Consider the following 9,167-nt stretch of genomic DNA (forward strand, 5'->3'; position numbering starts at 1 on the left):
CCAGCAACACCTATACATACACTAACGTAACAACAAAATATTGATTAAATAAAAAAAACTCTAACATCAGAAGCAATTATAGACCCGATTTTCAATAGAATCTGTATTAAAAGAACATCAATATATATATGATTTGTTTTACTTAACTGAATCCATGTCATGATACATCTATGAATGATACAAGTTGAAATAAGTGTTATGTTATACCACTTGTAGAGGTGTAAATGTGGATTCTAGTAACCAACTTGCTAGCAGTTAATCAATGAAGTTGCAAAATTCTTAATCCCTGACCCCTTTTATATGTTACTAAAACATGTATATAAGAATATCAAATTCAAGGAAAGATTAAGTAAATTTGTGCACATGTGGAACTATTGGAAATTTATCACTATCTAGTCTAGTCTATTTAAATGTAACAGGTCCCAAGCAGGTATAATGAGTTAAAAGCTACTTTTTTAGCTTACCAAAACACCCTTTGTGAAATAATGGCATGATTTAACCAAAATTTTTGTTGTAGCAATTAACATATAGGAGTCGTAGCATTCTTTTTGATACACTTACCAATGATTCCAGTGTCCACATGGATTAGCAGATGGTTGAACTAATATGTGGTAAAACTGTCATAAATGGGATCACTAAGCCTGTTCTTCAACCCAAGAACACTAGTGGACGTATTTGAGTACTTTCATCGAACACTTGGCATGCGATCTTTCAAACTCAACCTCAAGATGCAATTTATTTGTGCAATGCCCTAATTTTCAATTCCAATCAGCAGACCAAATACAATTCAAAAAAATCAGAAAGAATTAGAGCTTATTGGTTACCTGATTCGAAATAAAAAATTTTCTCCGAAAATTAGCACTTAAAAACAGTCATGTTCTTCACTTTCTGTTGAAATCTTGATTGATTATCCACTGTAAAGTTACAACGGCAAAACCATTCAATTAATCTCTACGCTCCTCAATCAATCACTAAAAAACGCAGCCAAGAATTCAACAATTAATATCCATTATCGATCAAAGAACTCTCTCTCCGGCTCTGATACCACTACTCCTATTAATTTACATGCTAATTTTCAGAAGCATTAACTCAATAATTAATCCAATTAATAAATAATTCATGATGAAGAATTAAAAAAGAAAGTGAAACCTTGGACACTATGTTCTTTCTTATTTCTATAGTCGAGTAGGAAGAAACTTTACGTGTAGCGCAATCGGAGATGCACATCGATCAAGGTTGTAGTAGTATAATGTCACACCCCAAAACCGAGAACGGCGGAAACGTTCTAGGGCGGAGGACGTCATGTAATGTATCACAACAATGAAAAGTAGTAAATAAGCAACAACATCATCCATTGCATTAATAGTATAATTTTAATTACAAGTGTATTCCTTCATAGAATAAAACAACATACTGAATAATCGAAATAAAAGACGAGTCTTGACCGCTCCGTCTTCACAAAACCTGGTCGTCGTACCTGTCTATTTGTGACCTGAGAATACAAGTTATTTTGAAAGCGAGTATCAGCTATAAAGCTGGTGAATTCATAAGTATTTTAGTGTCATTGATTTGTAAAACTTGTACTGAAAGACTTGTAATTGTTTTGAAGAAAAGTTTGTATAAGTATGAAAATGTGTGTAAGTAATTGTAAACGTTTGAAAACCCTAGAAAATCTCATATTTCCTACTAGTATAAAAGTAGTAGTCTTCTACCAAGACCCAACTGTTTTGAACGTACGAACATCTACTTAAGTGAAGGTTTTTCCTTGTACAACTATTATTATTAAAATCTAATCTACCTCATCGATTATGTGAATGTGACACAATGTAAAGGTAATAAGGAAAATAATATATTAACCGAAATTGTATCCTTTTGTATTAGTCGTATGTAAGTACTGTAGTATTTGTAATAAGTGACTATTCGTGTACTAATTGCCTTAATTTGAGTATTAAGGTATAATGTGATGGCTAGTTCTCGTACTAAATGTTCTCCCTGTCAAAAGATTCTTGGAACCACACGCGACCTCTGCAGTAATTTGCAAGTCGTGAACATCCACATTATTATGATCATGTATACCCAATATAACTACCACCTTTTGTTTAGTACAATGCGTTAGTGATTCATTGGTATAGTTAGATCCTAAACTTGTTCCATGCTATAGCATCTTAGTATGTTCTTCCTGTTATAGTATCTTAGTATGTACTTGTATATGATAGTATTCTCTGTCTAGTATTCTCTTATTAGTATGTTCTTTGTAATAGTATGTATTGATCCTCATAATAGTATGTATTGTTCCTCATAATAGTATGTATTGTTCCTCATAATAGCATGTATTGATCCTCATAATAGTATGTTTCTTGTAATAGTAAGGTCTCTTATGTTATCGTGTATTGTATCTCTTTATATAGTATGGATTGTATTAGTATGGTTGTAATTGTACTCTTGTATGTGTATCTCTTCATATAGTATGTATTGTATTAGTATAGACTCATTAATGAACTGACTCTTGTGTGATTCCTTGTACTTGAATTAGTAAGTAGTATCTCCTAACTATGCCTATTATAGTTACTAGTAATGTACGTGTATAACTGAAAGTGTGCCTTTGCTACCCAAAGGTGCTGAACTGACTGATAGAACTTTTATGTCTATGTATGCATACATGATATATAACTAATATTTAGACGACATTCGGACGAATAACTGATACCCTAAGGCCACATCCAAACGAGGAAAAGGAAATAAAACGAGCTAGCCGTTCTAAGTCCTTTAAACATTACTTATATAACTATGCATATATAGGCATGCATTTGACAATATAGAAGTATAAAAGAAGTTTGGTAAAATCTTTGAAAAGTTTAATTACTAAGAAATGATGACTTGATGTCAGATTATAAAATGATTTGAAAGCAGGTTGTTTGATAAGACAGTTTTAAGTATAATAAAAACCTTTGTTTGAAACACAATAGTAACAGAGTTTGAAAGGAAACATACAATATGTAAGACAGTTTGATAAGGAGTTTTATCATGTAAAAATGTTTGAGAAAGTCATTTGAAGTGATATGTTTGGTAAAACAGCTAAAAGTTTAGTAAATCCATTTGCATGCTAGTTATTAATCACATGTGATTGATATAATAACTATCATGATTCAAATTGTATCCCCCCCCCCCCCCCCCCTAAAAGCATTTATAAACATTTAAAAGGTTAATTAAGGGGTATGATTCTTGATGAACATCCTTGGCCGTAAACTCCTTTGTTCTTATGATTCTTGATGATTTCAAGTGTAATTAAGATCATACTAAGAACACAAGAAGCTAGGGCAAGTGTACTTACAAGATAGAAGCTCAATTGGGTGTTTAAGGTCCAAGAACACTAGTGTGTGTTCTTGGTGTTCTTGGTGTTTTGAAGAACACTTGAAGATCTAGTTGAAAAGCAATAATGAATGGTTGAAATGATGTATAAACAATAGGTGATAGGGTATAACAACAAGTCAAGTCGAGAAAAACTTACGTTTTCGGAAGATCGGGCGAAGAACGGGATGATAACTGAGAGAGAACGGGGAGTAAACTTGAGGGTGGAAGTGAGAAATGAGGAGTTTGGGGAGTAAACTCATGCCTAAGGCATGAGTTCACGGCCACACAATAGTTTTAGACCCAAACTCTAAAAGTTTGGTCGTGAACTCTTTATTAGGGTGCATTGGGTGGTTGTAACAGCCCGGAATTCCAGGTATCGTTATATTTATGATTTTGGGTGTTTTAAGAGGGGACTCGGCGAGTTGGAGCTCAGACTCACCGAGTAGGATCGCGGATCTGGTCGCGGGTTCGCGACTGGACTCGGCGAGTCCGGATATGGACTCGGCGAGTCCGCGCTGTTTAGCGAAACCCTAACCGTCTAGGTTTGGGACATATATAAGGGGCCTTATGGCCGTCATTGTTCACCCTAGTCCTTTGAGTGAAACCCTAATTCGATTGTGAGCATCTGGAGCAAGGTAGAAGACCATTATTGATCTTGGAAGTGTTATTTTGCAAGGAGGAGGAGGCTTGGTCAAGGGACCAACAGGAGAAGCCATATTCTGAGGGTTGGGGACACAGAGCAACGTTATTCAGGTAATATTTTCGAGTTGTTCCCTTCTATGTTGATGTGTATATGGATTTAGGGTTTATTGAACCCTTTTGTGGTTAGATTGAGTGTTTCCTTGGTCCCCCAAGCGATTGGAACCCTATATTGGGACCCTTGGAAGTCCAGAATGTCCCATGCCTGAGCTTTTCGGGAATCAATGGAGGTTTTGGATTGGAATCCTTATGCCTTAGGTCAAAACGTAAATTATGAGTCATGGGGTGTATTATGAGCACCGAAATGAGGACTTTACGTGATGAACCAGTCTAGGAAGGCCAGACCTATGAATTGTCGGAGCAGATCTGACCTTAGAAAGCAGTTTGAGCGGTTGCATGGCATGGACTCGCCGAGTCCGATGAACAGACTCGGCGAGTAGCTTGAAGATTGCCTTAGAGTGGTCATGTTCGGGTTATGGGTTGGATCGGTGAGTCAGGGCGAGTTAGAGAGGGTTAATAGGTGGTCTGAGTCGAACTGGGACTCGCCGAGTTGTTCTTCAGACTCGGCGAGTTGAGTCGGGGTGGCCCCGCGATTCTTCCAGGAGGAACTCGTCGAGTCAAGGGGGATACTCGACGTGTAGAAAGGGGATCTTAGAGAATTGGTGAGAACGTCTAGACTCGCCGAGTCGCCCTAGCGCTCGCCGAGTCCGGTCAAAGCTGACCGTTGACCAGAGTGGACCTGTGTTGACTTCTTAGGGATAGTCAACATTAGAGATATAAAGTGTTAACTAGGGACATATGATGTTATAGGAGGATTAGAGCTCGGAGAATCGGGCACGAGGGATCCCCAGGATTGTGAGATATCGAGACACGCGAGGTGAGTCTTCTCACTATATTTTACCTTGAGTAGGTAACCAGAGTTATATGATAGAGTATTTGTATGCTATGTATGTTATGTGTTGCACTGCATTCTTCTATGTGATTTATGCTATGCTTGTTTACAGAGTTAGAACCTGAGGGTTCACAGAGTATGGGTGCACGGACCCACAGAGTTATAGCCTCGAGTGGCTAATATGTGTTATGTGGTATTTTGGGGAACTCGCTAAGCTTTATGCTTACAGTGTTGGTGTTATTTGTTTCAGGTACTAGTGAGGATCGCGGGAAGGCGCCGGCCTGATCAGTGCACACACGCGGGATTTTTATATTATGTGATCTTGGGGTTTTTATATGTTATGAAATGAATTACAAACAATGATGTTTTTATGAATATTAAATGAATTTTGCCTTTATAAAATGCGAAAAATTGTTTTTAAATTCTTGGTGTTACAGTGGGTTTGCTACTTCAAGAACCGAGATGGTACTTCCTTTCCTTCGTTCGTTTGAAGAATAAATAATTATAACACTCAAACGGACTTTTAAATTGGCTAAAAATTATTAAAATGTAATTGACTTTTAATCGAAGTGTTTGACTTAACAGGATAGAAAATTTCGGGTTGTCACATATAAGACAATCTTTAAGTTGTAGGGTTCTTCGGTTTACATAAAATCACGGAGGAGGTACTCAACATCCTGAGAAAACCAAAGACGAAAGAAAGGGCATAGATACTTGGCTGATTAAACCATAGTCAACCATATGATGAAGAAACCGATTTGTAGGGATCAGATTGACTTCAGATGCAGTCAAACCCAACTATGAATGAAACGGAGTTAAAGTGTGAGCAAATTAAAAGTATGTGGCAAAAATCAGAATCAACGGAGTAAAAGTCGCAACAGATGAAATTCATGTGGCAAACCATTTGTGTAGGGTTTAAACCAATAATAGAAGATGGATCTTACCTAAGGCCGATGACTTTTAACCACATATGGAGATCAGAAATTGGAAGGTTCAGAATAGTGATTTGCCTTTGATGAATCCTCCTTCAACGGACTTAGCTCCAACGTCAGTCGCCGAGGGAGAGAGACGGTGTGGGGAAGAAGTGAGAAAAGGAAGCGGATAAAGGTCCAGAAGATACATGTAATGGCGGTAAAGGATTGTGATTGGAGGAGAAAGCGGCAGGGATCAAAGTGAAAATGTAGAAACTGTTGTGGTAATTTTGTAAAGAGCAGAAAGATGTTGTGGCCAAAACTTAACGTCGGTAAACATTGTGGTGAAACTTTAAAAGGCAGAAAAAGTTCCGTGGCAAAATAAGAAAGAGAAAAAAAAAAGTTCATGTTCACCAGGCTTTTAACAATTAATAGTATGTAATAATGTGAAATTTATATTAAGAAAAAAAACTTACGTGATTGTTCATTAATAGTTGAATGCAAATCTGAATAAGAATTACCGCTATTTGAATGATCAATATTCATACTTGAAGATGATTGATCATGAACTGCAAAACCAAAAAAAAAAACATCTATTTTATTACATTATATAGAAAATGTGAAATTTATATTAAGAAAAAAAAACTTAAGTGGTTGTTCATTGATAGTTGAATGCAAATCTGAACAAGAATTCAGAGAACTCATAATGAATCGGTAACCTGGAGTTTATATACAAATTAGAAATTTAGAATTGATAATTGTACAAAAAATGAAACAAATAAACAAGATAATCACAAAACTTTAAAATATATGCACACGATAAAATAAGATTCTCAAAATCACTAAAAGTTTGGAAAAAACTTAAATGTTAGAAGATGCACAAGATATAATTGATTATCTAAATGTCGAATATGCATTACAGACGAATGATTACAAAAACGACCGAATGAAAAACAGTAACATCAAACGAATATTCAACATACGACATAAAATTAGCAAATTAACAATAAAAACATAACAATTTGAAGATTAAACGGTAAAATCAAGAGAATTTGACAATCAGACGATTACAATAACAGTAAAAATAAATTGATAAACAATGCATCGGAAGAAAAACCGTAAAATCAATTGACCTAATAATCATAAATGAAAGATGAATAAATGTTAAAAATACCCGATTATTAGCTGAAATCTGAAGAAACTATTAGTAAATTAGATGAAAAAGGTTGAGATTTCGAAGAACAAGCGAGATTTTGGATTGATCAGTGTTGAAGGTGTTGAAGATGAATGACAGTAACAGAAGACGCTAACCGAGACAAACAGAAAGGCTAGTCCGCCAGTTCCGGCCATTGTAACGTACTTCCCAATGGAGAGCCCTGTAGCAATAGATTGGGCCATCCGCCAGTTCCGGCCATTGGATGGGAATAGGGCAAGGTAATTTGTAGCTGATCCATTTGCCGGTTTCCGATGAAAACATCTCTAAATTGAGATAATTCAATTCAAAGTGTTCCAACCAAACAAATGTATAACCAGTAAGCATATATCGTCATTAACCCTAGTTATTTCTCCATAATCGGTTTTGTTTATATCCATGTAAATGGTTAGCGTGCTATGTTGATCTTCATCCACACATGATTTCTGAGTTTTGGTTATTGCAGAGTTCCAAAAAATCATTAATCAACAAGCATCATAGAACCCTTACATGGCAGTTGATTGAAGATGAAAGTTCATAAACAGAAACAGGAAGAAATTATGGAAGAAAGGCTAGTCTGGTGTTTTTTTTTTTTTTTTTTTTTACTTTCAGTTTAGGCGCCCCAAGTGCTTGATATAATGTCTAACTGTAGGTTTTAACTTCTCTTCGAAAATTTAACTGGTTGGAATTGTGAGTTATGTTCGGGTGTGAGTTTAGTTTTATAGACAATGTCAATATAAAATGGGTTTACTTTAAATGAAAGGGTGGTCGGGTTAGGGAGACTAAAAAATCAGAAAAGCGAGAAGCTGAAATGTGAGTTTATTCAAGCTTCACATTTTTCCAGGTTTGATTAACTGTTGGAAAGTACGGAAAATGGTTTTCAATATGGATTCGAAAATCAACTACCCATGGAGAAACAGTTTTAAATGAATTTTTAATAATTGGGAGATATTGAATATTCTTATATAGTTATATTTTTCTAATGTTCCAAAGAAAGTACAAGATAACAGAGGGAGTGAAATTAATTTCAAAATATTACGACCTACGATAACATGTGCTATCTGGTTTTGGGATGAAATAAATAGTTGATGTTGCACTTTGAGTTGGTACATGGTGGAGAATTATGCTACAATTTATAAATGAATCTTTGGATTTGTGTGTTATGCATATTCTTATTTTCCTTTGAGTAGTTCTTTAGAATAAGATGGATAGGTTAATTTTTAATGCACAAATAAGTGTATAACAGATTCTCACCAAAATAATGTATTCGTTTTTTTCAAGATATATTTTCATCGTTCAACAAAATTATCAAGGTTTGGGGTTGGTTTATTGCAGTGGAGAATTTTTAAGTCAACAGTAATAATGTATTCGGAATTGAAATAAAGGTAATTTTTCTTTACCTCTCAAAATTCCATCCCATAATTGTGTAAAAGCTTTAATTATGAAAACATTTCAAGAAAATTCGAACATTAAGTTATTATTTTGTGGTCTTTACTCCTTACAATGAAACAAAGTTGCAATATAGTATCACGTTGGAGAAAGTGATAGTCTGATAGAGACATAGAGTCAATAGCTGTCATTTTTGTTAAATGGAGAAAAAAAATATATTGCGTGGCTTCATCTACACTACGTATTTGCAGTACAAAAGACTAAGTAGTGTAAATTATCTGGTGGTGAGTTATAATAAGGTATTGTAACTTGTAAGATCTATACAAATGTTTTTTGATGCGTCCAATCACAAATCAAATTAGAAATAAAAATTGATATATTTGACTTATCAATTTTTTGGTTAGTCGTGTTTGACATAAATCATGAACACGAACCAAACCAGAGAGCCAAAGACTTTACTACAAGTGTTAACCCATCCAACAAATATTGAAAAAATCAATTTGGTAATATGTTTCAGAATAACACTAATTGCTGAAATAAACTATTCGTTGCCGCCGCTTTATATATATATATATATATATATATATATATATATATATATATATATATATATATATATAACAAAATAACAAATATTTTTGCAAGGTCATGTTCTAGGCTTGGCAGACCAATAGGTATACAATAATTAGCAACAAATAATAATCGGGTGTGTTTATATATGCAGCAAATGGCG

This window comes from Lactuca saligna, chromosome 5 (assembly GCF_052625555.1).
Source record: "Lactuca saligna cultivar CGN05327 chromosome 5, ASM5262555v1, whole genome shotgun sequence".
Classification (NCBI taxonomy): domain Eukaryota; kingdom Viridiplantae; phylum Streptophyta; class Magnoliopsida; order Asterales; family Asteraceae; genus Lactuca; species Lactuca saligna.